General features: G+C 37.5%; 1 long non-coding RNA gene across 1 annotated transcript; it reads left to right on the forward strand.

Moving 5' to 3' along the window:
• Window positions 1-26,966, forward strand: LOC141425452 (uncharacterized). Its single transcript, XR_012450471.1, has 3 exons — window positions 1-122; window positions 26,100-26,120; window positions 26,945-26,966. It is a non-coding gene; the product is annotated as an uncharacterized lncRNA (long non-coding RNA).
• Window positions 26,967-27,670: the final 704 nt, after the last annotated feature.

The raw sequence follows: 27,670 nt of genomic DNA on the forward strand, positions 1-27,670 counted from the left end.
CAATTGACAAGTCTGACTGCAGCTTCCAGTGACAGCTTCAGTACTTCTCAGGAGACTCAAGGGAAGAGAGTTATCCAGTGTATCCTGTGCAACTGATATTTTTCTGTTCATGATTAGACCAGGTAAGTTTTAAAATAATTTTTTATTGTGGTGAAGGAGATCATTGGGATGTATGTGTTTATGAAGGACCCAAGAAAGGTCAATAATGAGAGAAAGAATCTGGGGAAAGGTGCCTAAATACATTGTTGTTGACTCTCATGATTGTTTGTCTTAATTTATTCCTTCCCTCGGTTAGAAAACTTTCAGAATTCTTCCAGAAAAGCTGCAGTCCTATACAACCTAAGATACTGGGATTTCATTTTTACTTCCTGGTCCTTGGAAAGTATATTATCAAGTATCTCTTCCTATTAGTTCTGGATCCATTCCATGTTCCCCATATTATCCCCTTATTCCTCTGTTCTCCTTAGAGTGTTGTCTTTTCAGCAGGCACATTTTGTTTCCATCAGGTTAAACTCCCAAATCCATTTTCTTCCCAACACACTTCCCCTGAATTCAATCACACACTCCAATCCCACTCAAGAATTCCTCTGGAAAAATTTCCTAAAGATTTTAAATCTTCCCTTATCTCTTCTATTCAATCAATCCTTCTGGAAAAGAGGAAGATGAGAATGGGCTTGTGATGAAGTGGCTCTTAACTTCCCTGGCATGGTCCTGCTGGTTGAAGTTACCCTATTCAAATTCCAGTTCTGACCCAAGAGAGAAGCTTGCAGACCCCCAATCCTGTCCTCAATTCCTTACCATTGGCCAATCCACATAAGATCATTCCTCAGCATTCTTTGGAAGTAAAAGGAATCTCAGCTCTCCTGATTGGGATCATGATTCTCTACTTTGCTTCCAGAAAAGAGGTGAAGAAAAGCACCACTGGTAATCCATAGACACTCACATGTACATATTAAAATTGTATCATTTCTATCTGTGCCTATATGGCCACAATAATTTTAAACTAACCCAGTTGCTAAGTGCACCCAGAGATTATGCTAGCCTATTTTCTTCTAATGTCTGCTCTTCCACTTTTCCTTCCTGCTGCCTTTGCTTTTTCTTACTTACTCTTTGTTTACCATCCACATTTTTCCTCCTCACTCATCTTTTCTGATTTCCAATGATTACCAGAGAGCCAATGTTAGAGTGTTGAGATAAGAGGTATTAGAGAATAAAGCCCAAAGTTACCAGTATATATAGAATATTCTGAAGAGCATTTTAAATTTTGGTTATTGATCACAAAACTCCCAAGTTGAATTCCCTTAGATGTGCTCATTTTAATTCTTACTAGTCTTCCTAAGAGCTCAGCTTTTTCTAAAATGGGTGGTTGTTTCCTCTCTTTTGGACATTGCATAAACACTTCCTTTTTACACATTTTAAGAAACAGTTGTTAAAATCTCCAAAAATTAATGTCATAATTTTCTCTTGAGAAATCTCTTATGTATGGTTTGTCAGGAAATGTTATTAGGGCCAGAGTGAAATCAAACATTTACTGGAGTGAATTAAATCTTCCTTGCATATGTTTGTCAAAACAACCTTCAGAAGCAAGAGTAAGTTATATTGCCCTTTTTTACTTCATTGCTATTATTTTTTAACTTTCAATTTTTTCTCATTGTATTTCTTCATGTTCCTAGATATATAAATATGTTTATGAAAATTGGTCTCTCAAGTTGAAGTTTACACAATTCTTTTTGTTTGGGTTTTTCTTTTGTTGTTGTTATTTGGTTGGTTAGTGAGTTCGTTGATTGGTTTGGGTTTTAACTTTTTTTGTGTGCTAATCAAAAGCAGGTTCTTACACTTACTAGGCAAGTGCTCTACCATTGAGCCACATCCCCACTTGTGAAGCTTACATCATTCTAACATGAGCCTGTGCTTCCATGTTTTGCCTCCTTTTGTCATCAGCTGGCCCTTACGATTGCATTACACACATCCAGATAATCAAACATTATCTCTCCCCCTGAAAACTCTTAAATACTTTGCAATGTCCCTTTCAGCACATATTTTAATATAATATTTAAGAATGGGAATGCTATTTGTTTTTATCTTTTAAAGGGAGTAATTAGTCATTTAAAATATAGGGAACATCTCACACTACTCAGGGATATTGTTTTGTGGGTGTCTTACACAAAGCTTAGTTGGGTTTGCATTTATATGCAGTTAGACAATCCCTCCTTTTTCACTTGTGTATTTTAAATATTTATATTTAATGTTATTATGAATTTAACTGAGTTTAGAACTATGACTTAGTTGTTCAGTCATCCTATTGGCTATGTGTTCATTTTTTCTCTTTTTCTGCTTCATTGTGGATTAAATAAGTATTTTAGAACATTTTATTTACATTTAATTAATTTTTTCCCTTTATTGTTGTGCTGACAGGTACATTGTGGCAGATACAAAGTTTCTTACACTGTATCAAATATGTCATACTTGAATCCACCCCCTCCACTGCTCCCCTTTATTCCCTGCACCCCAGATTCATGGAACAGTTTCAATAGGTATCATCTTTGCAATCACATTCATATGTACACATTTTTTGCACATTATTCACTCTCCTACCTACTTTCCCTGCCACCTCCCCTTCCCACTTATGCCAAGTCTCCCTGCTGGGAAAGAACTGTTCTGCTCTCCTGTTCTCCAATTTTGCAGAAGAGAAAAGATGAAAAGAAAAACATGACATTTTTGCTACTTTGAGATAAAGATAGCTACACAGGGAGTTTCCTTGTGATATTTCCATGCATACATGTGTTATACCCACAATTGGTTTGTCTCCACTAATTATCTACATTCTACCTATTCCTTTTCTTATGGTGGTTTCAGCTGGTTTAGGAATTTCTATATTCATTCTTGTATAGAGACTATATCATCCATCTTCAAGTTCTTAGTTTCCTTCTTTTACCCTACCCCTCCTGTGCATGACCTCCATTTACTGTGACCAGTTTTTCATAATATTGCTGCATTTGTATTAGGTTTATATTCCACATATGAGAGAACATGAGGCTTTTGGCTTTCTTAGTCTGGCTAGTTTCACTTAAGATGATGTTCTCTAGTTCCAACCACTTACCTGCCAATGACAAAATTTAATTATTCTTTTTGGCTGAGTAAAATTCTATTGTATATAAATACCATATTTTCTTAATCCACTCATCAGTAATGGGGCATCTTGACTGTTTCCATAGCTTAACTATTGTGAATAATGCTGCAATAAACATGGGTGTGCAGGTGTCTTTGTTATAAGCTGACTCACAATCCTTTGAGTATATTCCTAGCAGTGGTATTTGTGGGTCATATAGCAGATCTATTTTTAGTTTTTAAAGGAGGCTCCATACTGCTTTCCATAGTGGTTGTACTAGCTTACATTCCCAACAGCAGTGTATGAGGGTTCCTTTTCCCCCACATCCTTACCAGCATTTGTTGTTGTTGTGTTCTTGATGGTAGGTGTTCTAATGGGGTTTAGGTGAAATCAGAACTTGGTTTTGAGTTGCATTTCCTTTATGGCCAGAGATGGTGAGCATTTTTCATGTTTTTTGGGTTTTTTTTTTTTTTTTTTTTAGCCATTTGAACTTCTTCCTTTGAAAAGACTGTTCAGTTAATTTGCCATTTCTTCAGTGGGTCATTGCGGTTTTGGGAGTTTAGTTTTTTGGGCTCCCTGTGTACTCTGGTTATCCAGTTCCTTGTCAGCTGTATAGCTGGCAAAGATTTTATCCCATTCTGTGGGCAGCCTCTTCAATTTAGAAACTATTTCTTTTGTTATGCAGAAGCTTTTGAATTTCACGAGTCCCATTTGTTGATCCTTTCCTTAGTTGCTGATCCAGTTGAATTCTGCTGAGCAAGTCATTGTCTATGCCTATTGATCCCAGTGTATTTCCTGCTCTTTCCTGTACTAGCTTCAAGGTTTCAGGTCTTATATGAAGGTCCTTAATCTACTCGGCATTGACACTTGTACAGTGTGACAAATATGGATCTAGTTTGTTTTCTGCAGGCAGATACCCAGTTTTCCCAGAAACATTTTTGAAGAGGCTGTCTTTCCTCCATCGTATGTTTTTGATACCTTTATCAAAAATTAGGTGGACATAGCTGTGGGAATTCATATCTCAGTCTTCTATTCTATTCCACTGGTCTTCCTGTCTGTTTTCTGACAGTACCATGCTGTTTTAAATGCTATGTCTTTGTAGAATAATTTGAAGTCAGGAATTGTGATGCCTCCAGTGTTGCTTTTTTTGCTCACTATTGTCTTGGCTATTTGTAGTCTCTTGTGCTTCCAAATGAATTTTAGGGTTGATTTCTAAAACTCTGTGATGTATGCCATTGTGATTTTGATGGGAATTGTATTGAACATATACATTGTTTTTGACAGTATAGCCATTTTTACTGTGCTGATTCTACAAACCCATGAATGGGAGGTCTTTCCATCTTTTGTAGTCTTCTTTGATATCTTTTTTTCAATGATTTATAGTTTTCCTTGTAGAGGTCACTTACATCCTTCGTTAAGTTTATTCCTAGGTATTTGATTTTTTTTGAGGATATTGTAAATGTAATTGTTTTACTATATTCTTTCTCAATCTGCTCATTTTTGGTGTATAGAAAGGCATGTGAGTTTTGTAAATTGATTTTGTATTCTGCTACTTTGCTGAAGGTGTTTACGTTGTCTAGGAGTTTTTTGGGGCGAGGGTCTTTTAGGTATAAGATCATAGCATCTGCAAAAGGGATTGTTTGACATCTTCCTTACATATTTGCCTTCCTATTATTTCTTCTTCCTGTCTTATTTCTCTGGATAGGAAATCCAGGACTGTGGTTTAAAAAAAAAATTTATTCTTTATTCACATGTGTGTACATTGTTTGGGCCATTTCTCCCCCTGCCCCAACCCCCAATATCTCCCCCACAAACCTCCTCGCTTCCAGGCAGAACCTGTTCTGCCCTTATCTCTAATTTTGTTGAAGAGAAGACACAAGCATAATAACAAAGACAAAGCGTTTTTGGTAGTTGAGTTAAGGACAGCTATACAGAGAGATTCCTAGCATTGCTTCCATGTACAAATGTGTTATAACCCAAGTTGATTCATCTCTAACTGATCTTTACACTGGTTCCTTATCCCCTTCTTGTGTAGACCTCTGTTGCTTTAAGGTTTCGGTATTAGTTCCTCTGGAGTGGGGATATCAAACACTTTCATGTTTTGGGTTTTCCACCTATCCCCATACCTTCCGTATGTGCTCTTCTCTTAGTGTGTGACCCAAGTCCAATAATATTGATGTATTTGTCCTAGATCTAAAGTTCACAATGAGGGAGAATATATGATTTTTGGTCTTCTGAGCCTGGCTAACCTTGCTCAGGATGATGTTCTCCAGTTCCATTCATTTACTTGCGAATGATAAGATTTCATTCTTCTTCATGGCTGAGTAAAATTCCACTGTGTATAAATATCACATTTTCTTGATCCATTTGTAAGTAGTGGGGCATCTTGGCTGTTTCCATAACTTGGCTATTGTGAATAGTGCTGCAATAACCATGGGTGTGCAGATGCCTCTGGAGTAACCTGTGTTGCATTCCTTTGGGTATATCCCCAGGAGTGGAAATACTGAATCATATTGCAAATCTATGTTTAGATTTTTAAGGAGCCTCCAAATTTTTTTACACCAGCAGTGTATGGAGGTTCCTTTTTCCTCACATCCTTGCCAACACTTGTTGTTGGTGGTGTTTTTGATGATGGCTATTCTAACAGAGGTGAGGTGGAATCTTAGTGTGGTTTTGATTTGCATTTCCTATATGGCTAGAGATGGTGAGCATTTTTCCATGTGTTTTTTGGCCATTTGAATTTCTTCTTTGGAGAAAGTTCTGTTTAGTTCAGTTGCCCATTTCTTTATTGGTTCATTGATTTGGGGAGAATTTAGTTTCTTAAGTTCCCCATATATTCTGGTTATCAGTCCTATGTCTGATGTATAGCTGGCAAATATTTTCTCCTACTCTGTGGGTGGTCTCTTCAGTTTAGAGACCATTTCTTTTGTTGTGCAGAAGTTTTAATTTTATGAAGTCCCATTTGTCCATTCTTTATCTTAGTTGCTGGACTGTTGGAGTTCTATTGAGGAAGTAAGTCCTTGCCTATACCTATTACCTCCAGAGTGTTTCCTGCTCCTTCCTGTACCAACTTCAGATTTTTAGGCCTGAAATTAAGGTCCTTGATCCATTTTGAGTTGATACTAGTACAGGATGATAGACATGGATCTAGTTTCAGTTTCTTGCAGATGGATAACCATTTATCCCAGCAACATTTGTTGATGAGGTTGTCTTTTCTCCATTGATGTTTTTGGCACCTTTGTCAAAAATGAGGTAGGTATAGTTGTGTGGATTCATAACCAGATCCTCTATTCTGTTCCACTTGTCTTCATGTCTGTTTTTGTGGCAGTACCATGCTGTTTATATTGCTATTGCTTTGTAATATAGTTTGAAGTCATATATTGTGATACCTCCTGCATTGCTGTTTTTGCTGAGCATTGCATTGGCCATTTGCTGTCCCTTGTGTTTCCAAATGAACTTTAGGGTTGATTGTTCAATCTCTGTGATGAAAATCATTGGGATTTTGATGGGAATGGTATTAAACATGTATATTGCTTTTGGTAGTATAGCATTTTTACTGTGTTGATTCTACCAATCCATGAGCATGGGAGATCTTGCCATCTTTTGTAGTCTTCCTCGATCTTTTTCTTCAGGAGTTTGTAATTCTCCCTGCAGAGGTCATTCACATCCTTTGTTAAGTTTACTCCTAGGTATTTGATTTTTTTTGAGACTATTGTAAATGGAATTGTTTCCATATTTCCCTTCTCAGTTTGTTTGTTGTTGGTGAATAGAAAAGCTAATGATTTTTGTAAGTTGATTTTTTATCCTGCCACCTTGCTGTAGCTGTTTATGGTGTCTAGGAGCTTTTGGGTAGAGTTTTTTTGGTCTTTAAGGTATGGAATCATATTGTCTGCAAATAGGGATATTTTGACAGTTTCTTTACCTATTTGTATTCCTTTTATTTCTTCTTCTTGCTTAATTGCTCTGGCTAGGAATTCCAGTACTATGTTGAATAGGAGTGGGGAGAGTGGGCACCCTTGTCTCGTTTCTGATTTTAGGGGAAACAGTTTCGTTTTTCACCATTATGTAAGATGTTGACTGTAGGTTTGTCATATATAGACTTTACAATGTTGAGGTACATTTCTTTTATTCCTAGTTTTCTTAGAGCTTTTATCATAAAGTGGTTTTGAATCTTTTCAAAGGCTTTTACTACATCTATTGGGACCATCAAGTGGTTTTTGTCCTTGCTTCATTAATGTGCTGTATTGCATTTATAGATTTATGTATGTTGAACCACCCCTGCATCCCTGGGATGAAGCCAACTTGATCATGGTGAATGAACTTTCTGATGTGTTGTTGGATTCAGTTTGCCATTATTTTACTGAGGATTTTTGCATCAATCCTCAATACTCTCCTTTTTGGAGGTATCTTTGCCTGATTTTGGGATGAGAGTAATATTGGCTACGTAAAATGAGTTAGGCAGTGTTCCTTCCCTTTCTATTTCATGGGAAAGTTTAAGGAGGGTTAAAGAAGAACTGATACCAACCCTCCTTAAACTGTTCCATGAAATAGAAAGGGAAGGAAAACTGCCAAACACATTTTATGAAGCCAGTATTACACTTATCCCAAAACCAGGCAAAGACACCTCCAAAAAGGAAAACTATAGGTCAATCTCCTTAATGAACATTGATGCAAAAATCCTCAACAAAATAATGGCAAACCGAATTCAGCAACACATCAAAAAGATTATTCACCACGACCAAGTAGGCATCATCCCAAGGATGCAGGGGTGGTTCAACATATGAAAATCAATCAATGTAATAAACCACATTAACAGAAGCAAAGACAAAAACCACTCGATCATCTCAATAGATGCAGAAAAAGCCTTTGATAAGATCAACATCATTTCATGATAAAAGCTCTAAGAAAACTAGGAATAGAAGGAAAGTTCCTCAACATTATAAAAGCTATATATGACAAACCTACAGCCAGCATTATACTTAACAGAGAAAAACTGAAACCATTCCCTCTAAAATCAGGAACCAGACAAGGATGCCCACTATCTCCACTCCTATTCAACATAGTACTGGAATTCCTAGCCAGAGCAATTAGGCAAGAAGAAGGAATAAAAGGAATACAAATAGGTAAAGAAACTGTCAAAATATCCCTATTTGCAGACAACATGATCCTATACCTTAAAGACCCAAAAAACTCTACTCAGAAGCTTCTAGACATCATCAATAGTTATAGCAAGGTAGAGGATATAAAATCAGCATAGAAAAATCATTAGCATTTCTATACACTAACAATGAGCAAACGGAAAAAGAATGTATGAAAACAATTCCACTTACAATAGCCTCAAAAAAAATCAAATACCTAGGTGTAAACCTAACAAAAGATGTGTAAGACCTCTACAAGGAAAACTATACACTTCTGACGAAAGAGAATGAGGAAGACTATAGAAAGTGGAGAGATCTCCCATGCTCATGGATTGGTAGAATCAACATAGTAAAAATGTCGATACTCCCAAAAGTAATCTACATTTTTAATGCAATTCCCATCAAAATTCCAATGACATTCATCAAAGAGATTGAAAAATCTACTGTTAAATTTATATGGAAACACAAGAGGCCATGAATAGTCAAGGCAATACTCAGTCAAAAGAACAATGCAGGAGGTATCACAATACCTGACTTCAAACTATATTACAAAGCAATAACAATAAAAACAGCATGGTACTGGCACAAAAACAGACATGAAGACCAGTGGAACAGAATAGAGGACCCAGATATGAAGCCACACAACTATACCCAACTTGTCTTTGACAAAGGAGCTAAAAATATATGATGGAAAATAGCAGCCTCTTCAACAAAGAGTGCTGGGAAAACTGGTTAGCATTCTGCAAAAAACTGAAACTAGATCCATGTATATCACCCTATACCAAGATTAACTCAAAATGGATCAAGGATCTTAATATCAGACTCCAAACTCTTAAGTTGATACAGGAAAGAGTAGGAAATACTCTGGAGTTAGTAGTTATAGGTAAGAACTTTCTCAATGAAACCCCAGCAGCACAGCAACTAAGAGATAGCATAGATAAATGGGACCTCATAAAGCTAAAAAGCTTCTGTTCATCAAAAGAAATGGTCTCTAAACTGAAGAGAACACCCACAGAGTGGGAGAAAATATTTGCCAACTATACATCAGACAAAGGACTGATAACCAGAATATATAGGGAACTTAAAAAACTAAATTCTCCCAAAACTAATGAACCAATAAAGAAATGGGCAAGTGAACTAAACCAAACGTTCTCAAAAGAAGAAATTCAAATGCCCAGAAAACACATGAAAAAATGCTCACCATCTCTAGCAATAAAGGAAATGCAAATTAAAACCACGCTAAGATTCCACCTCACCCCTGTTAGAATAGCCATCACCAGCAACACCACCAACAACAGGTGTTGGCGAGGATGCGGGGAAAAAGGAACCCTCTTACACTGTTGGTGGGAATGTAGACTAGTACAACCACTCTGGAAAAAAAATTTGGAGGCTACTTAAAAAGCTAGACATCGATCTACCATTTGATCCAGTAATACCACTCTTGGGGATATACCCAAAAGACTGTTACTCCAGAGTCACCTGCACACCCATGTTTATTACGGTACTATTCACAATAGCTAAGTTATGGAAACAGCCAAGATGCCCCACCACTGACGAATGGATTAAGAAAATGTGGTATCTATACACAATGGAATTCTATGCAGCCATGAAGAAGAACGAAATGTTATCATTCGCTGGTAAATGGATGGACTTGGAGAACATCATTCTGAGTGAGGTTAGCCTGGCCCAAAAGACCAAAAATCGTATGTTCTCCCTCATATGTGGACATTAGATCAAGGGTAAACACAACAAGGGGATTGGACTATGAGCACATGATAAAAGGGAGAGCACACAAAGTAGGGGTGATGATAGGTAAGACACCTAAAAAATTAGCTAGCATTTGTTGCCCTCAATGCAGAGAAACTAAAGCAGATACCTTAAAAGCAACTGAGGCCAATAGGAAAAGGGGAACAGGTACTAGAGAAAAGGTTAGTTCAAGAAGAATTAACCTAGAAAGTAACACCCACGCACAGGAAATCAATGTGAGTCAATGCCCTGTATAGGTATCCTTATCTCAACCAGCAAAACCCCTTGTTCCTTCCTATTATTGCTTATACTCTCTCTACAACAAAATTAGAAATAAGGGCAAAATAGTTTCTGCTGGGTATTGGCGGGGGAGAGAGAGGGGGCGGAGTGGGTGGTAAGGGAGGGGGTGGGGGCAGGGGGGAGAAATGAACCAAGCCTTGTATGCACATATGAATAATAAAAGAAAAAGGGAAAAAAAAATAAACGTCTGATAGAATTCAGATGTGAATCCATCAGGTGATTAATATCCTCTTGGTTCAGTTTTGGTTAGTTGTACGTATCTAGAAATCTGTCCATTTCTTCAGAATTTTCAAATTTATTAGAATATAGGCTTTCAAATTAGTCTCTGATGATTTCCTGGATTTCCACAGTGTTTGTTGTTATCTCCCCTTTTGCATTTCTGATTTTACTGATTTAGGTTTTTTCTCTCCTTATTTTAGTCAGGTTTGCCAGAGGTGTGCCAATCTTACTTATTTTTTCAAAGAACCAGATTTTTATTTCATTGATGCTTTGTATGGTTTTTTTGGTTTGTTTCTATTTCATTGATTTCACCCTTATTTTCATTACTTCTCTCCTTCTGCTTGTTTTGGGATTTGCTTGTTCTTGTTTTTCTAGGAGTTTGAGGTGTAGCATTAGATCATTGATTTGAGAGCTTTTTGACCTTCAAATATATGCACTCAAGGCTATAAACTTTACTCTTATGACTGCCTTTCTCTTGTCCCATAGGTTCTGGTAGGTCGTGTTTTTATTTTCATTAACTTCCAGAAACCTTGTAATTTCCTCTTTTATTTCATCAATGACTCATTGATCATTGAGCAGTGTGTTGTTCAGATTCCAATTGTTGCAAGTTTTTTAATGCTGTTTTTGTTGTTGATTTCTAGTTTTAATGCATTGTGATCAGATAGAATGCATGGGATTATTTCTATTTTCTTATATTTGCTGAGGATTGCTTTGTGCCCTAAGATATGATCAATTTTGGAGAAGGTTCCATGAGCTGCTGAGAAGAATGTATATTGTGCAGAATTTGGATGAAATATTCTGTAGACATCAGCTAGGTCCTTTTGATCTATGGTGTGATTTAGTTCTAGAATTTCTTTATTGATTTTTTGTTTGGATGACCTATCTATTGGTGATAGGGTGGTATAAAAGTCTCCTGCTACCACTGTGTTGGAGTTAATATATGTTTTTAGGTCCTTCAGTGTATGTTCGATGAAATTGGGTGCACTGTCATTGGATGCATATAGGTTGATATTTGTTATTTCCTTTTGGTGTATTTCCCCTTTTATTAGTATGGAATGCACTTCTTTATCTCATTTCATCAATGTAGGTTTGAAGTCTACTTTGTCTGGGATAAGTATTGGTACTTCTCCTTATTTTGGAGAACAATTGGCTTGGTAAATCTTTTTCCAGCCTTTCACCCTAAGCCAGTGCTTGTTTCTGCTGATGAGGTGGATCTCTTGTAGGCAGCAGATTGTTGGATTTTCCTTTTTAATCCAGTTTGCTAATCAGTGTCTTTTGATGGGGGAATTAAGTCTGCTAACATTCAGTGTTGGTATTGATAGGTATGTGGTGATTCCTGTCATTAGTTGTCTTCGTTGTTTAAGGGTTTGATTGTGTGCAGCTGAATCTTGTTACTCTCTACTTTCTTGTCTTTTTTTCTCTTGTGGTTTGGTACTGCCTGCACTTTCATGGTTTTGTTTGCTTTCACTTTCTGTGTGCAGAATTCCTTGAAGAATCTTTTGTAATGGTGGCTTGGTGGTCATATATTGTTTTACTTTCTTCTTATCATGGAAGACTTTCATTGCTCCATCTATTTTGAATGATTGTTTTGCTGGGTAAAGTATACTAAGATTGAAGTTATTTTCATTCTGTGTCCAGAAGACCTCACTCCATGGCCTTCTTGCTTTTAAGCTTTCTGTTGAGAAATCTGCTGTGATTTTGATGGGTTTACCTTTGTATGTTATTTGTTTTTTCTCTCTTACAGCCATCAATATTCTTTCTGTATTCTCTTTGTTTGTTGTTTTAATGATACTATGTCGTGGGATAGTTCTATTTTGGTCAAATCTGTTTGGTGTCCTGGAGGTTTCCTGCACCTGAATGAGAATAGTTTTCTCCAGACTTGGGAAATTTTCTGTTATCATTTTGTTGAATCTGTTACAAATTCCTTTTGCTTGTTCCTCTTCTCCTTCTTCAATGCCCATGATTCTCAGGTTTGGTCTTTTGATGGAGTCAGTGAGTTCTTGAATATTCCTTTCACAGGTCTTGAGTAGTTTGGCCAATAGTTCTTCAGTTTTTCCTTTAATTACCATTTCATCTTCAAGTTCTGAGATTCTGTCTTCTGTTTGTTCTATTCTGCTGGAATGGCTCTCCAGTTTGCTTTGTATTTCTGTTTTATTCTTTTTTCTGAGGTTGTCCATATTGTGGGTCACTTCCTCATTAATATTGTTAATTTTCATCCTTAATTCATTAATTTCTCTATTTATGGTGTTCTCTGTTTCACTTTGGTGCTTATTTAGGGCTCCTATGATTTCATTTATTTGTTTTTGTGTTTTCTCATATTCTTTATTTTTGTTATCTTGGAGTTTAATGAGTGCCTCCTGTACGTTTTGGTTGACCACATCTAGTAACATCTCTATGAAATTCTTGTTGATTACTTACAGGATTTCTTCTTTCAGAAAGTTCTTGTGGGCTTCATTGGGTTCCTTGGTATATTTTATCTTTGTTTTGTTGAAATCTGAATCTGGGTATCCATTTTTTTCATTTCCCTCTGAATCCTATACTAATTTATTTTGGGTAGGAGAATGGTTTCCATTCTTTTTTCGTCTTCCCATCATTCCACTTGGCACCTTTTCTGTCCCAGGACTATTTGTAATTTAGTATTAGCTGAGTTACAATAGTAAAACTAACAAAAGCAAGAAAGAAGTAGAAAAATGAAAAACAAAAAGGAAGAAAGAGAAAAAGATAAGAAAAAAATTGAGGACCAAAGAAATCAACAAGGAGAGATAGTGGACTAACAACAGATCCCTTAAAGAAAAGGATAAAAAGAAAAAAAAAACATCACCAGTTCAGGAACAGTAGAATTACAGTCATAGTTGTTCTGGTGTTATTCCTTTAGCATCTAGTCCTGTTTGTCTATGTCTCCTAGGCAGGTCTGGAGCTGGCATCTGATGGTGTTAGAGCCCTCCTGTGGTGTGGGGTGGGCAGGTGGCAGCCTGGCAGGCTTGTGAGACAGAGGCCTGGTGGGCTGGTGGGCCGGCTGGTCGGTGGCAGCCTTGTGGGCCAGAGGATGGCAGTCTGGTGGCCCAATGGGGAGTGGCCTGGCAAGTGCATGGTGGCTGCCTGGTTGCAGGGTAGCACCCTGGTGGGATGGCTGCCTGGTGGGCCTGCAAGGTGGAGGCCTGGTGGAGCAGTGACCTGGTGGATCTGTGGGGCAGAGGCCCGGACAGCCTGAGGTGCAGGGTTCCAGAGGGCCTGTGGGTCAGTGACCTGGCAGAGTGGTGGCCTGGAAGGCCTGCAGGGCAGGAGCCTGGTAGCCCTGTGGAGTGGAGCACCTGTGGTAAGGTGGGAATCTGCCTGGCAGGGCAGCCACTTTGTGGGCTTTTGGGACAGAGGCCTAGCGGGGTGGAGATTCAGTGGGCCTGCAGAGTGGCAGTCCAGCAGGCCTGTAAGGCGGGGGCCTGGCAAATCAGTGGCCCAGCAGTCACACGCAATGAGGGCTTGGTGGGCCCAAGGGGCGGTGGCCCGATGGGCAGCTACCTGGATGTTCTTTCTGTAAATCATGGCATCGAGGAGTCTTCCACAAGCTAGGCATTCAGGGTGCCAAAGTTTCAGCTCTCCCTGGTGCTTTACCTCAGTCAAGTGCATCTCTAGCATCTCAGCAAGGTCCCTGATTCATGGAGCTCATGCAATATGGGTCTGTGTTCCAGTTGCCATCTTGCATATCTCTTGATATCCACAATTAACTACCCTGGTTTTAATGAAAGTCCTTCCTTGGCAGCATTAACTTTTCCCCGGTAGGTTTCTCTTGTTCCCAGGATGAGATGTTCCAATTGGTTTGATTCTGTATCTTTGTGACAACTTATTTTGGATCTTCTGGGGGAGCTTGTCTTTATCCTGTTCTATATACTAGTGAGACCTTTTCCCAGCTTCTGGGCACTGTCCCCAGGCTCCTGCAGTCACAGGATGCAGAACCAAAGAAGTTGGGCCACTTGGCCACTCTGGTCAACAGAGATGGGAACAAAAGAAAGCAGGGTCTGAATAGAAGTTGCAATTCTCCAGGACTATGTTGAAAAGGAGTGGAGATAGTGGGCACTCTCATCTCATTTCTGACTTTAGGGAAAATAGTTTCATTTTTTCTCCACTAAGTATGATGTTGGCTATAGGTTTATCATATGTAGTCTTTGTTATGTTGAAGTACTTTCCTTCTATTCCTAATTTCATCAGAACTTTTATCATGAAAGGTTTTTGAATTTTGTCAAAAGCTTTTTAGGCATCTATTCAGATTATCATGGAGATGCCCATATGGATGGACATATGTCTAGAAATTTGTCCATTTCTTTTAGATTTTCCAAGTTACTTGAATATAGGTTTTTAAAGTATTCTCAGATGATTCCCTGTATTTCCTTGGTGTTTGTTGTTATCTCCCATTTTCATTTCTGATTTTATTAATTTGGGTCATTTCCCTCCTACCTTTAGTCAGATTTACCAGAGACTTTTCAATCTTACTTATTTTTTCGAAGAAGAAGCTTTTTGTTTTGCTGGTTGTTTGTATTTTTTTGGTCCCTATTTCATTAATTTCATCCCATACTTTTATTTATCTCCTTCTACTTGTTTTGGGTTTTGCTTATTCTTACACTTTTAGGAGTTTGAGATGCAGCATTAGGTTGTTTATTTGAGATGTTTCTGTATTTTTAAAATATGCTTTCATGGTTATATACTTTCCTCTTAGGACTTCCTTTGCTGTGTTCCATAGGTTCTGATAGGTTGTGCTTTCCTTCTCATTAAATTTCATGAACTTTTTTATTCCCTCCCTTATTTCTTCTATAACCCACTGATCATTGAATAATGTGTTTTTCAGTCTACAAGTGTTTTTGTGTATTTTCTGGTGCTTCATTTGTTGTTGCACTCTAGTTTCATTGCATTGTGGTCAAAAAGTAAGCAGGGGTTATTTCAACTTTTTTATGTTTGTTGAGACTTGCTTTGTGCCCTAACATATCTTTGGAGAACATTTCACTTGGAGAAAATAACATTTCTTTGGAGAAAGTTCCATGGGCTGCTGAGAAGAATGTATATTGTGTTGTTGCAGGATGGAACACTGTGTAAACTTCTCTCAGGTCCATTAGATCTATGGTGTCATTCAATTATGGAATTTCTATTGTTGATTTTTTATCTGGATGACCTATCTATTGGTGATAGGAGAATATTAAAGTCTCCCACTTCCACTGTATTGGGGTCTATCTGTGATTTTAAGTCCATTAGTGTATGTTTAATGAAGTTGGGTGCACCAGCATTGTGTGCATACAAGTTGATAACTGTTATTGCCTTTTAATGTATTATTCCTTTTATTAGTATGAAGTTTCCTTCTTTGTTTCTTCTGACTAACATAGGTTTGAAGTCCACATTATCAAATTTAACTATTGCTACTCCTGCCTGTTTTGAGGGGCCATTAGCTTAGTAAATCTTCTTTCATCCTTTTACCCTAAGCCAGTGTTTGTTTCTGTTAATAAGGTGTACTTCTAAACTACAGATTGTTGGGCCCTCCTTTTTAATTCAGTTTGCCAAATGGTGTCTTTTGATGGAGGAATTGAATCCATTTATTTTTAGTGTTAATATTGATAGGTATGTGATGATTCCTGCTATTTAGTTGTTTTTGTTGTTTAAGAATTTGTGTGTGTGCAGCTGATTCTATGCTACTCTCTGAGTACTTGTCTGTTTTTCTCATGAGATTTAATACTTCCTGTCCTTTCATGGTTATGTTTATTTTCATCTTCTGTATGTAAGATTCCTTTCAGGATCTTCAGTAGTGGTGGTATGGCAGTCAAATAATGTTTTAGTTTCTGTTTATCATGGAAGACTTTTATTCCATGATAAATTTTGAATGATAGCTTTGCTGGGTAGAAAGTATCCTAAGACTGAATTTTTTTCTGTTAGTGCTCAAAATACCTCACTCCATGCCCTTCTTGCTTTTGAGGTTTCTGTTGAGAAATATGTTGTTATTTTGATGGGTTTACCTTATCTTTATATAGTATTTGATTTTTCTCTTTTACAGGCTTCAAAATTCTTTCCTTGTTCTCTGTGCTTGTTGTTTTAACAATAGTATGCCTTGGAGAGGTTCTGCTTTGGACACATCTGTTTGGTGTCCTGGAGGCTTCTTGTACCTAAATGGGCATCTCTTTCTTGAGATTTGGGAATTTTCTGTTATTATGTTGTTGAACATATTGTATATACCTTTGATTTGCACCATTTCTCCTTCTTCAATGCCCATGATTTCCAAGTTTTATCTTTTAGTGGAATTGCTTATTTCTTGTATATTTCTTTCACAACTGTTGAGTCTTTTGTCTAAGAATTTTTCTGTTTTTTTTCTTTGATATCTATTTTGTCTTTGAGCCCTGAAATTCCATCTTTTACTTGTTCTAGTCTTCTGGAGTAGTTTTCCACTGTATTTTTTATTTGATGTAAGGGACTTTTTATTTCCAGGATTTCTGTTTGATTTTTTTCTGAGGTTTTCCATATCTTTGTTGAACTCCTCTTTCTTATCTTGTGCTGCCTTCTTTATTCTATATGCCTTCTTTTTATAGTCCTGTTAATTTCATTTTGGAGTTTGTTGAGGTTCTCTCTGAGTTCATTTAGTTGTTTCTCATCTTTTCAAGTTTTTTATTTGTGTTTTCTTGATATTCTTTGAGTTTTGTATGTTCTCTTTAAGCTTCTCTTGGAGGTTCACTATGAGTATTTCTGTGAGCTTCTTTATGAGCTTCTTTTTGAGCATCTCTTCATGGGCCTCATTGAAATTTTTGGACATACTTATCATCCTTCTACTGGGGTCAACTAATACTTATTCATTTCCTTCATTTTCCACATAATCTCATGGAAAATGTTCATCTTTTGAAGGGCTGTATTTCTCTGTCTTTTCCTCATGATTCTATTTTGTACCATGTTCCTATTTTACTGATTGGCTTATCAAGGATTATAATCATCTGTTATCTTCCCTTGATTAAATCACAGTGCTGTGACTAACTTAGTTGCTAATTAGGTTAATGTGTTATTTCTGCTCCCTGATCTGGAGGTATAAATTTGCAAAATCAAATTCACAGACTTAATGCCAAATCATTTATTTACATAATAGATACAGAACTCCTTGGTGATATAATCTATAAGCGGTGGGAATTGGAGGGGTAATGTTTGTTTGGGTAGATATTGATACTTAGGTAATTAAAAAGATGGTGCCAGAGGGGAACAAAAATAGTGGATGGAGTGAGGGGGTTAAGGGGTGTGAGGTGTGGGGGTTATTGGGTATTAGGGCCCTTGTGTTTTTAAGAGTGAAATACAGTTGTTGTGGGGGAGGGTGCTTATGTCAGGGATTTCAGAGGGATAGGACAAATGGGTTAATGTGTAGGGTTGGTACAGTAGACTAGTCAATGAGTGGTGAATGTGGAGGAGGTGGGGCAGTGGAGTAAAAGGTAAGGTGAGGCCAGAGGGGAAGGTGAAAACAGGAGGAAAGAATGGAAGAAAAGGGAAAAAAAACAGTTGGGGTAGAAAATGGACAGTGGGGCAAGAGAGAGCTAAGCAGGTTGATATTTGGACAGAGAGGAAGTATGAGGTAGGTAGCAGTAGACTGTAGTGCAAGCAAAGGAGGGAAAGTGAAGAGAGTAAGAATAAAGGTAAGAAAGTAGTAGCAATGAAATTGAAAATGTTAGATAAAAAAGGGGAAATAAAAAAAAGAAAAAAATAAGTTGTTGAAAGTTCTGGACTTATTCCTTTGGCATCAAATGCAGGTACTGGCACTTTTGATTGGGATTGTCTCAGTGTCCCTGTTCCTTCTCAAAGTTGGTATGCTGGACTGTGTAGCAATAGATGCTGTCCCTCTTTGTTGGACAGATTAGTAGGGAGTTGGCTCAGGGTTTTGAGCCCTTTGTTTCCTTGGTCTGATGAGTTGCATTGTGCAGGTGGGATCTCTGAAATGGTCTCAGTATAAGGCTGGATCATGGGTAGTCATTTGTCCCTTCTGTCCATAGGGCAGGTTGCTATTGAGCTCTTTGGTCACTTATTACCAGATTCTCCAAGGTGGTCAGATATGTTTCTGTTTATGTCAGGCAGCAGCTTGCTTTGGCTCTTAGCTGGTCAGCCCCTCCTCTAAGAAGGTAGGGCAACTCAGTATTGTGCCCTGTCCACAGTCCTGAGACATATGCTCTGCAATCAGTCACACCCCCACTCTGGAAGTTTGGCTCCTCACCCTGCTCTTCCTCTCACAGGTCAGTTCCATGGTCTTACCTTCCCCTACCAGGCTACAAGAATTATGTTCTCTGTCTATGGTGTTCGGTTTTGTTTGGGGGAGGGGGTACAATCAGCCCACACGCTGCACTAGATTATGTTCTATGGAGGGTGGGTGGTGTGTGGTGCTCACCTGTTGGTGTTGTAAATTCATACCTCTGGAGTTGGGTCCAGGCTGGCAAGGTGCAAGTAGATTGTCATCATTAGAAAGGTCTGGTGTATCTCAGAGTCCAGTTTGGTTTGATCCACAGCCTTCTGCATTTCCAAGAAAATTTAAAAAATGAAAGAAAGGGGAGAAATTGTTGGATGCTTTTCCAGAAGCAGTCCAGCAGCTGTGTGCCCAACACTCTCTGGTGAAGGTGCCAGTACAGAGCCAGATCTTCCCCAGTTGTTATGTGCAATTAAAAGCTGTTTTAAGGATTGTCACAGAATCCAGTTCAGTTTGATCTGTAGTCTCCTTCTATTTTCAAGAGAAAAGAAAGAAGAAAATAAAAGGGGGAGAAATGGCCAGCAGCATTTCCCAAGACAGACCAGTAACAGTGCCAGTCCCAGCTTGTGCTGGCTGGTGTGCCTGGACTTCCTTGGCTCTCATGTGCAATTCCAAGTGTTCAAGGGTCAGTGTAAGGATCTAAGTGTTGGTCATTGAAGTTTGTGTGCACCCAATGTGTTGGTGGTAATTCAGTTGGCTAAAAAGAATCAGAATTAACCAAATGTTGTCTGGAGTGTTTCTGAGACTGTGGAGCTCAGGATTTCTGTTTCCTCTTCTATCTGCCATCTTGGAATCTCTCCACTTGGTTTATTGGTTACCTCTGTTCACTTGTTATTCAGTGATTATTTTAGGGTTTAAGATGGTCATCTTTGACATTTTACTACTTGTCTTACAATAATATTTTTTTACTTCATACATAACACGAGGACTTTAGAGCAGCAGACTTCTAATACCCTCTGCCAGTCTTTTGTGCTATTTTTACTTACATACTTGTTATTAATCATATAATATAGTATGACTTTACTTATTAAATGTTCTTTCATCTTTCTACATAATTGAAGAGAAAAATAATTTAAAATTTATCCATATAATTATCATTTCTCATGCATTATAATTCTTTGTGTAGATAGCTTTTTCCATTTAACATTATATTCCGTCAACCTAAAAACTTTTGTTTAATGTTTTCTGCAGTGGAGGTATTCTTGTAACAAAAAGTATCAACTATTTTTCATTTCACAGAAATAAAGAATATTGTACCAGTTCTAGTATTCTAGTTGAATCTATTTTTTCCCTTCTGAGAAAAGTATGCTGTCTCTTAACAGCCTTCTGGTTCACATAGTTACTGACATATTTACCTAAGTTTGAAGTCATTCTTTTTTTGACAGAGAGTTATTACTTTAAATGATTGCTTCTGCTCTTTTATTGTTGTACTAGGGATACGTAATGACATTTACAAAACTTCTTGCAGTATATCAGAGTTGAGTTTAAAGTCATTCATACCTTTGTTATTTTATTTGTAAAATATATTATTTCCTTAAGCCTTTTTCAAGACTTTTAAAATTACTGATGTTCAGCGGTCTTATTCTTAGGCCTTTTGTTTATCCTGCTTGGAGTTTGGTGAGATTCTTTTATCTGTTGATTTCTACTTTTTTAAATGTAGGGAATTATTTCTCTTTCCCATTCATTTTGGTACTGAATTATATGTATACCAGATCACTTGATATTATTTCTTCTCTGTGCCTCAGTATCAATATGTATTCTATTGGTATGCCTTCATTTTTAGTGATATCAGTTTCTGCAGTATGCAGAATGTCATTAATTATAGTATAAAGATATATTGGGACTGAAAACAGTGGTGCCATTTCTCCACACCAGCTGGCTCCAAAGCTGCCTGTGTGAAACTGCAGAAGGAACAGGTGAGCATCATGCACCACAGGCAGCTCCCTACTAACCTCCCCACACCACTCATCCTCCAGAAAAACAATCCAGCACAGCCACTTGGCAGACTGAACCACCCCCCAAGCAAAACTAAAAAACAAACAGTGAACTATAATCTAACACCAAGATCAGAGGTGGGGATGAAATTCTGAACCTGCCCCAGAGAATGGGGGTGGGGCAGAGCCAAACTCTCAGTGCTGAACTGCCAGGGATAGGAAAGGAGCCAAATTCTCAGTTCTCAGCAAAGGCTGAGAGCAGGGACAGGGTGACAAGCCAACCGCCAGAGGAGACGCTGGCACTCAGTGAAGATTGGGAGAGGCATAAAGGCTGAGAGAGGAGTGAAGCAACAAACAGACCTCCAAGAGGAGCTGCCAGCACTCAGCAGAGATCTGGAAAAGCTCAAAGACTTTGAGCAACAGGCAAACCTCCCAAATCAGGGCAGGAAGTGGATCCCAGAACTGATCTCTGGGACAGCAATTCAGTTTTGAATGCTGCACCTTGCTGAGGAAGAAGCTGATCAAGCAGAGCTGCAGCTGACAGGTAACATAGCTGCTGCCTGCTCAAAACAACAGCTCTGACCGGCCTGCCTGAGGTGGCAGTCTTACCTCACCTCATATTTCCAGCTGATCTTGTGAACAGAAGGTCTAAATACCACTCACAAGCCAGTCACTTGATGAGACCACATCAGAGCTTCGCTTGAACTCCAATACCAGGATTGGACACCTAAGGAATAACTTCAGAACTTTTACCAATAGGCTGAACTTTTTGTGGTTCCTGAACCTGATGGTTTTTATTGTGTCTCTTTTTTTCTCTTTTATTCCTGTATTATTAACTCCATCATCAGTATTCTCTTATCTCTATCCTCACCATCTTCACTTTCCCTCCTTCTCCTGTACTACAATCCATTGTTCTCCCTCCTAACTACTTTCTACCCCTTCTCATCCACTCTTTCCCATCTTCACCTCCCCTCTCATCCTCCCCCAACCTGTCACCACACTATCCTTCCCTCCTACACACTCACCACCTGCTGACCAGCCTTCTGTGCCAACTGTACACAACCCCAGCCCCCTTCAGTCCCTGACACAAACACCTCCAGTACAATTACGGAAATACACCCAAACACATACAAAGGCCATGAAACCCAGCAGCCCCATACCTCTTAACCCACCACCCACCCCTTTTCCTGTGCCCCCCTTTTAGTGCCACCTTTACCAATTCCTCAAAATCTATAACTAGCCTAATAACCATTACCCTCCCACACTCTGACTGCTCATAGATTTAATCACCAAGGGGTTTTCTATATAACATGCAAACAACTGGTCTGGCAATAAACTTATGAATTTGTTATTGCTAAATTGCACCTCCAGACCAGGGACAAAAAGAGCACATCAACCTAGCTAACAACCAAGTCAGCCACAACACAAAAATTAAATCAGGGAAAGAAATCAGGCAAACAAATTCAACAACTAGCCTACCAAAACCAGAGTTACACAGCATCAAATAGAGCAATGGGAAGAAGAAGAAAGGATAGAAGCCACTCTCCTCAAAAAAATAGCTCAATATAGGATTCAGTGGGAAGTGAAGAAAATGGATACCTAGTTCCTGACCTCAATAAAACAATGATAAATGTCACTAAGGAACCCAGTGACGCCCCCCCCCAAAAAAAAAACCCTTAAAGAAGAAATCTTGGAAGAAATTTCTGAGAAATTCATGGAGAAGATACTAGATATGGTTAACCAGAATGTATAAGATGCACTCAAGAAATTTCAATACACCAAAAATAAAGAACATGAGATGACATAGAAACAAATAAATGAACTCAGAGTATGTATGGGTGGATGGACATACTTTGAGTAGTTGACAATGTCACCCTAGAGTACCCTTTCTTCTTCCTCTCCAATCTCTTACTGATTCTACCCTTTATGCCTATGTCCCTTTATTATCATTGTTAGCATTACAATTATTATCATCATAATTTTAGGTCTAGATTCTGCACATGAGCAAAAATATATAACATATACTCTTTTGAAATTGCCTTATCTTGCTCAACATAGTGATCCACTTCCAACAATTTTTTGCAAAAGAGAGAATTTCATTCTTCTTTATGGCTGAATAATACTGCATAGGGTATATATACCATATTTTACCTATCTATTTGTTGGTTGTTGGGAACCTATATTGATTACAAAGCTTGGTATTGTGGCTAGTGCTGTGATGAACATAAGTATATAAGTATCTCTAGTATGTTTTTTATTACTCCTTCAGATGTATAGCAGGATCATAAGGTAGATTTATTTTTAGATTTTTTAATGCGTCTCAGTACTGATTTCTATAGTTGCTGCTCTAGTTTGCATTCCCAAAAAAAGTGTATAAGGTTTTCTTTTTCCCTGCATTCTTGGCAGCATTTGTTGTTGTTTGTTTTCTTGATGAGGGCTATTCTGGCTCAGGTGAGATGGAATCTCAGTGTAATTTTGATTTGCAGAACTTATGGATAAGGATGTTGAATATTTCTTCATGAATTTATTATTAGCAATTTGTAATTATTTTTCTGAAAACTGTTCATTTGCCCATTTATTAATTGGATTATTGTTTTATGTTTAATTGTTTCAGCTCTTTCTATATTCTGGAATCGTTTATCCAATGAACGTCTTAAAAAGATTTTCTCCCAATCTGTGGGCTGTCTCTTTATTGTTGTAATTGTTTCCTTTGCTGCACAGAAGCTTGTTAATTTGATGCAATCCCATTTGCTGATTCTTGCTCTTATTTCCTGGACAGTTGGTGTCCTATTCAGAAAATAATTTACTATGCCTGCATTTCAGGTGATTTCTGCTATGTTTTTCTCTAGTAGTTGCAAAGTTTAATGTTTTACATTAAGCTATTAGATCCATTTTTTATTTATTTTGGTACAGTCTTCTATATGTGGATATCCAGTTTTTCCATCAAGATTTTTTTGGAAAGGCTGTCTTTTCTCCAAGGCACATTTTGCTGTCTTGTCAAAAATGATAAGGTGAGAACACATGCAGGAGGTACGGAGATAGGTAAGAAACCCAAAAAACATGATAGTATTTGAGGTTCTCATTTCAGAGGAACCAATACAGAAACTTTAAAGTGACAGAGGTCAATATAAGAAGGGAATCAGGAACTAGAGAAAAGGTGGGTTAGTGATGAATCAACTTAGAATGTTACACATTTATACATGGAAGCAATGCCAGGAATCTCCCTGTATAGCTGTCCTTATATCAACTAGCAAAAATGCTTTGTCTTTCTTATTATTGTTTTTACTCTCTCTTCCACAAAATTAGACATAAGGGCAGAACAGATATGCCTGAAAGTGAGGGGGAGGGTTGAGGGGAAGAAGATGGAGGCAGGGGTAGTGGGGAGAAATGGCCCAAACAATGTATGCACATATGAATAAATGAGAAAAAAATCAGATGGCTGAAGAGGGTGGGTTTATTTCTGGGTCTTCTATTCTTTTCTATTGGTCTTTGTGTCTGTTTTGTGCCAGTACCATGCTACTTTTGTTATTATTATTGCTATATTGTATAATTTGAAGTACACTATTGTCATAAGGTAAGCACATTCTGAGTGAGGTTAGCCTGACTCAAAAAACCAAAAATCGTATGTTCTCCCTCATATGTGGACATTAGATCAAGGGCAAACACAACAAGGGGACTGGACTATGAGCACATGATAAAAGCGAGAGCACACAAGGGAGGGGTGAGGATAGGTAAGACACCTAAAAAACTAGCTAGCATTTGTTGCCCTTAATGCAGAGAAACTAAAGCAGATACCTTAAAGCAACTGAGGCCAATAGGAAAAGGGGATGAGGAACTAGAGAAAAGGTTAGATCAAAAAGAATTAACCTGGAAGGTAACACCCACGCACAGGAAATCAATGTGAGTCAATGCCCTGTATAGCTATCCTTATCTCAACTAGCAAAACCCCTTGTTCCTTCCTATTATTGCTTATACTCTCTCTACAACAAAATTAGAGATAAGGGCAAAATAGTTTCTGCTGGGTATTGAGTGGGGGGAGCAGGAGGGGGCGGAGTGGGTGGTAAGGGAGGGGGCGGGGGCAGGGGGGAGAAATGAACCAAGCCTTGTATGCACATATGAATAATAAAAGAAAAATGAAAAAAAAAGGACATAAATTCTGATGTTATTCGTTGGTCAGGTGTGAACGTGACTATTACTCTTTTCCTACCCTTAGTGAAATTACTCAAGTATTCCCAGGTATATAAAAAGTTTATGTTGGCTTTTTTGCTGAATTTTTTCTATCTATTATTCTTTGCATTCTACTGACACAATTATTAATTCTGAAAAATGTTCTACCTTTTAATTATTTGTATAAGGATTTTATTTCTGAAGGATTGTTGTTAATAAATCAGTAACATCTGAAATTTTTGTGAATGACACAACAAACTATAGTACATCCCTCTGAAGGTTTCTACACTGAGAAATTGTGCCCACATTTGTAAGATAATAGTAATGGGAAGAATTCACTTAAAGTGATGTCACTCAATTATTGGAGCTTCTTTGGAAGTGAATGGTAAAAATCACAGAATAAGTGTTTATCAAAGGAAAATTTAAGAGTTCTCTTAACTGGTAACTAAAGTAAATCCTAATGCAATTTATTTAAATGTAAATAATTAGAAAACATCAATTTTACAAAACAGTTGTACTCAGATGTAATATGCACATACTCTCTAAATGCTTGTAACATCTTGTAAAAATCTTCACTACACTAGAATGTTGACCACTGGTTATGTAAATTGGATTTTTATAAACAACATCTTGCTTAGACAAACACTTTTACTGACTTTCTGGTTAAAGTAAAATCTTGTCTATGGTTTTTCAAACAAGAAGACATTAAGCATCACTGACAAAAATGTATGATGGAAATTATTTCACATAGGGAGGCATATTCTGTATTTGTTTAAGATACATACATGAAAATATACATGTAACCAGTAAGAATATACATTAGATATGTATTCCATCACTTTAAACATATTTTACACATATACACTGGGAGTTCAAAACATAAATAAAGGAAACAAATCAAGTAAATAAAAACCTATGAAAGGTAAAAGAGACCAAAACATTGTAAGTTAAACATCCAAACAAATATTCTACATTAAAGCTCTCAATTAAAAAACCCATTGCTTCCCCCAAAAGCCACTCCCATTTCCCTTTCCAGAAATCATTATTTAAGATGAATGTGAGCACTCATTTTAATGGTGTGTGTGTGTGTGTGTGTGTGTTTGTGTGTGTGTGTGTGTGTGCACCTGTATATATTGTTATCAGCATCCTGTAAGTTTTAACTTTACATTCCAATTTTTTCACCAAATATGTATTTTCTTCATGGATGTTTTACTTGAAATTTATATTGATCTTTCTACTTTATTTTTCAGGAAAACTTCAGAGAAGAAATGGTAAATATTTCCTGAGAAGCCCAATTCTGTCACCAAGTACTCTTTTTCCCTTCAACATTTCCTCCGTCTTTGCTTGCATGCCATCCCTGTTGCTCCATTTTTTTAAATGTTCATTCCCTCTGCCCAGATTTATATACTGGAATGCTGCCATTTCAAGAGCTCTCCTTCCTGTATCTTGTCTTTTTCTAACATTTCCCTTCCTTCTTTTCTCCATTCCATGTCTTTCCTTCTAAAAACATTGGTTTCTTCAGTCTTCCAGTTGCTCATCATAGAAACAAACATAAAAATTATATGTTGATTTGTTAATGCAAACATAACCACAGGCTTTGAAGAACCTGTCTTTCCACCAGAAACAATGGTCCATATTCTCTAACTCAGTCCTTGTATTGACTTAATTCAACATTGGTGCCACAATAAGAATTGGTGTTATATATTGATTTGGAATCAAAGAACACATTAAAGATAACAAAGTGCATAATGAAAGCACAAATATGTAAAACATCCCACAGCATTTAAAAATGATAATCACCATATCTAATATTCACAAAATGCTTTTATAAATTAACTAATTTCTCCTTTTCCTCCTGTCATTTAGTATATACTCTTATATACTAAAAAAAAAAAGTGCACTTTCAGCCACATTTTCTCTCTCTCTCGTGTGTGTGTGTGTGTGTGTGTGTGTGTGTGTGTGTGTGTGTGTGTGTTTGCATTGGTGACCTGAAAGTATTCATTTTCCATTTGCATGTCTCATTAAGTTTGATTTTCCATAAGGAAAATCATGATGCTTTCATGATGCTTATATTGATTTTCCCCTTATTTTTCAGAAGAACATGAGGAACAAAAAGGTAAATTTACCCTAACAATCCTTTAGTACAATACCACCTTAAAAAGACTGCTCTTGTGGTGATTTAACATTCCTTCCCTCTTCATCTGCATGACAACCCTTTGCTGTCCCTTCTCTGATGTCTATTCTTTACTTTATTTTGTTTAGAGGATGAAATCCCCCACCTTAATTTCTCTGCATCTCTGCTTCCTCACCTTTCTCATCCTCTATTTTCATTCCATATCCTTCTTTCCTGTACTCATTGCTTCTTCTCTCTTTCAAATACACACATGAGTTTCATTATGAATTTGATGATATGAAGGGAGTTAGGGGAATAGATGCATAGTTTTTATGTAATATTTATTTCCTAGAAAACTTCCTTTAATTTGAGATATCTGCCCTGTACTTCAACTTTGAATGCCAATCACTATGCACATGGTGCTCCTCATGCTTAATGAAAGAGACAAGAATTCAAACTTGGTGAGGTAAGCTCATCCATCCATTGCCATTTTAAGGACATAAATTTTGATGTAATTAATTGGGCCAGTATGAGCTTTAGGGCTAATCTTCTGCACCCCTTAATCATATTACTTAAATGTTTCTAGATGTATAAAAATTTAAGTTTTTCTGAAGTTTTTTTTTCAATATACAATAAATACTTTTATTCTTTTGCTTTCTATTGACAGAATCATTAATTCTGAAAACTACACTTCCTCTTATGTTTCTG

This window comes from Castor canadensis, chromosome 8 (genome assembly GCF_047511655.1).
Source record: "Castor canadensis chromosome 8, mCasCan1.hap1v2, whole genome shotgun sequence".
Classification (NCBI taxonomy): Eukaryota; Metazoa; Chordata; class Mammalia; order Rodentia; family Castoridae; genus Castor; species Castor canadensis.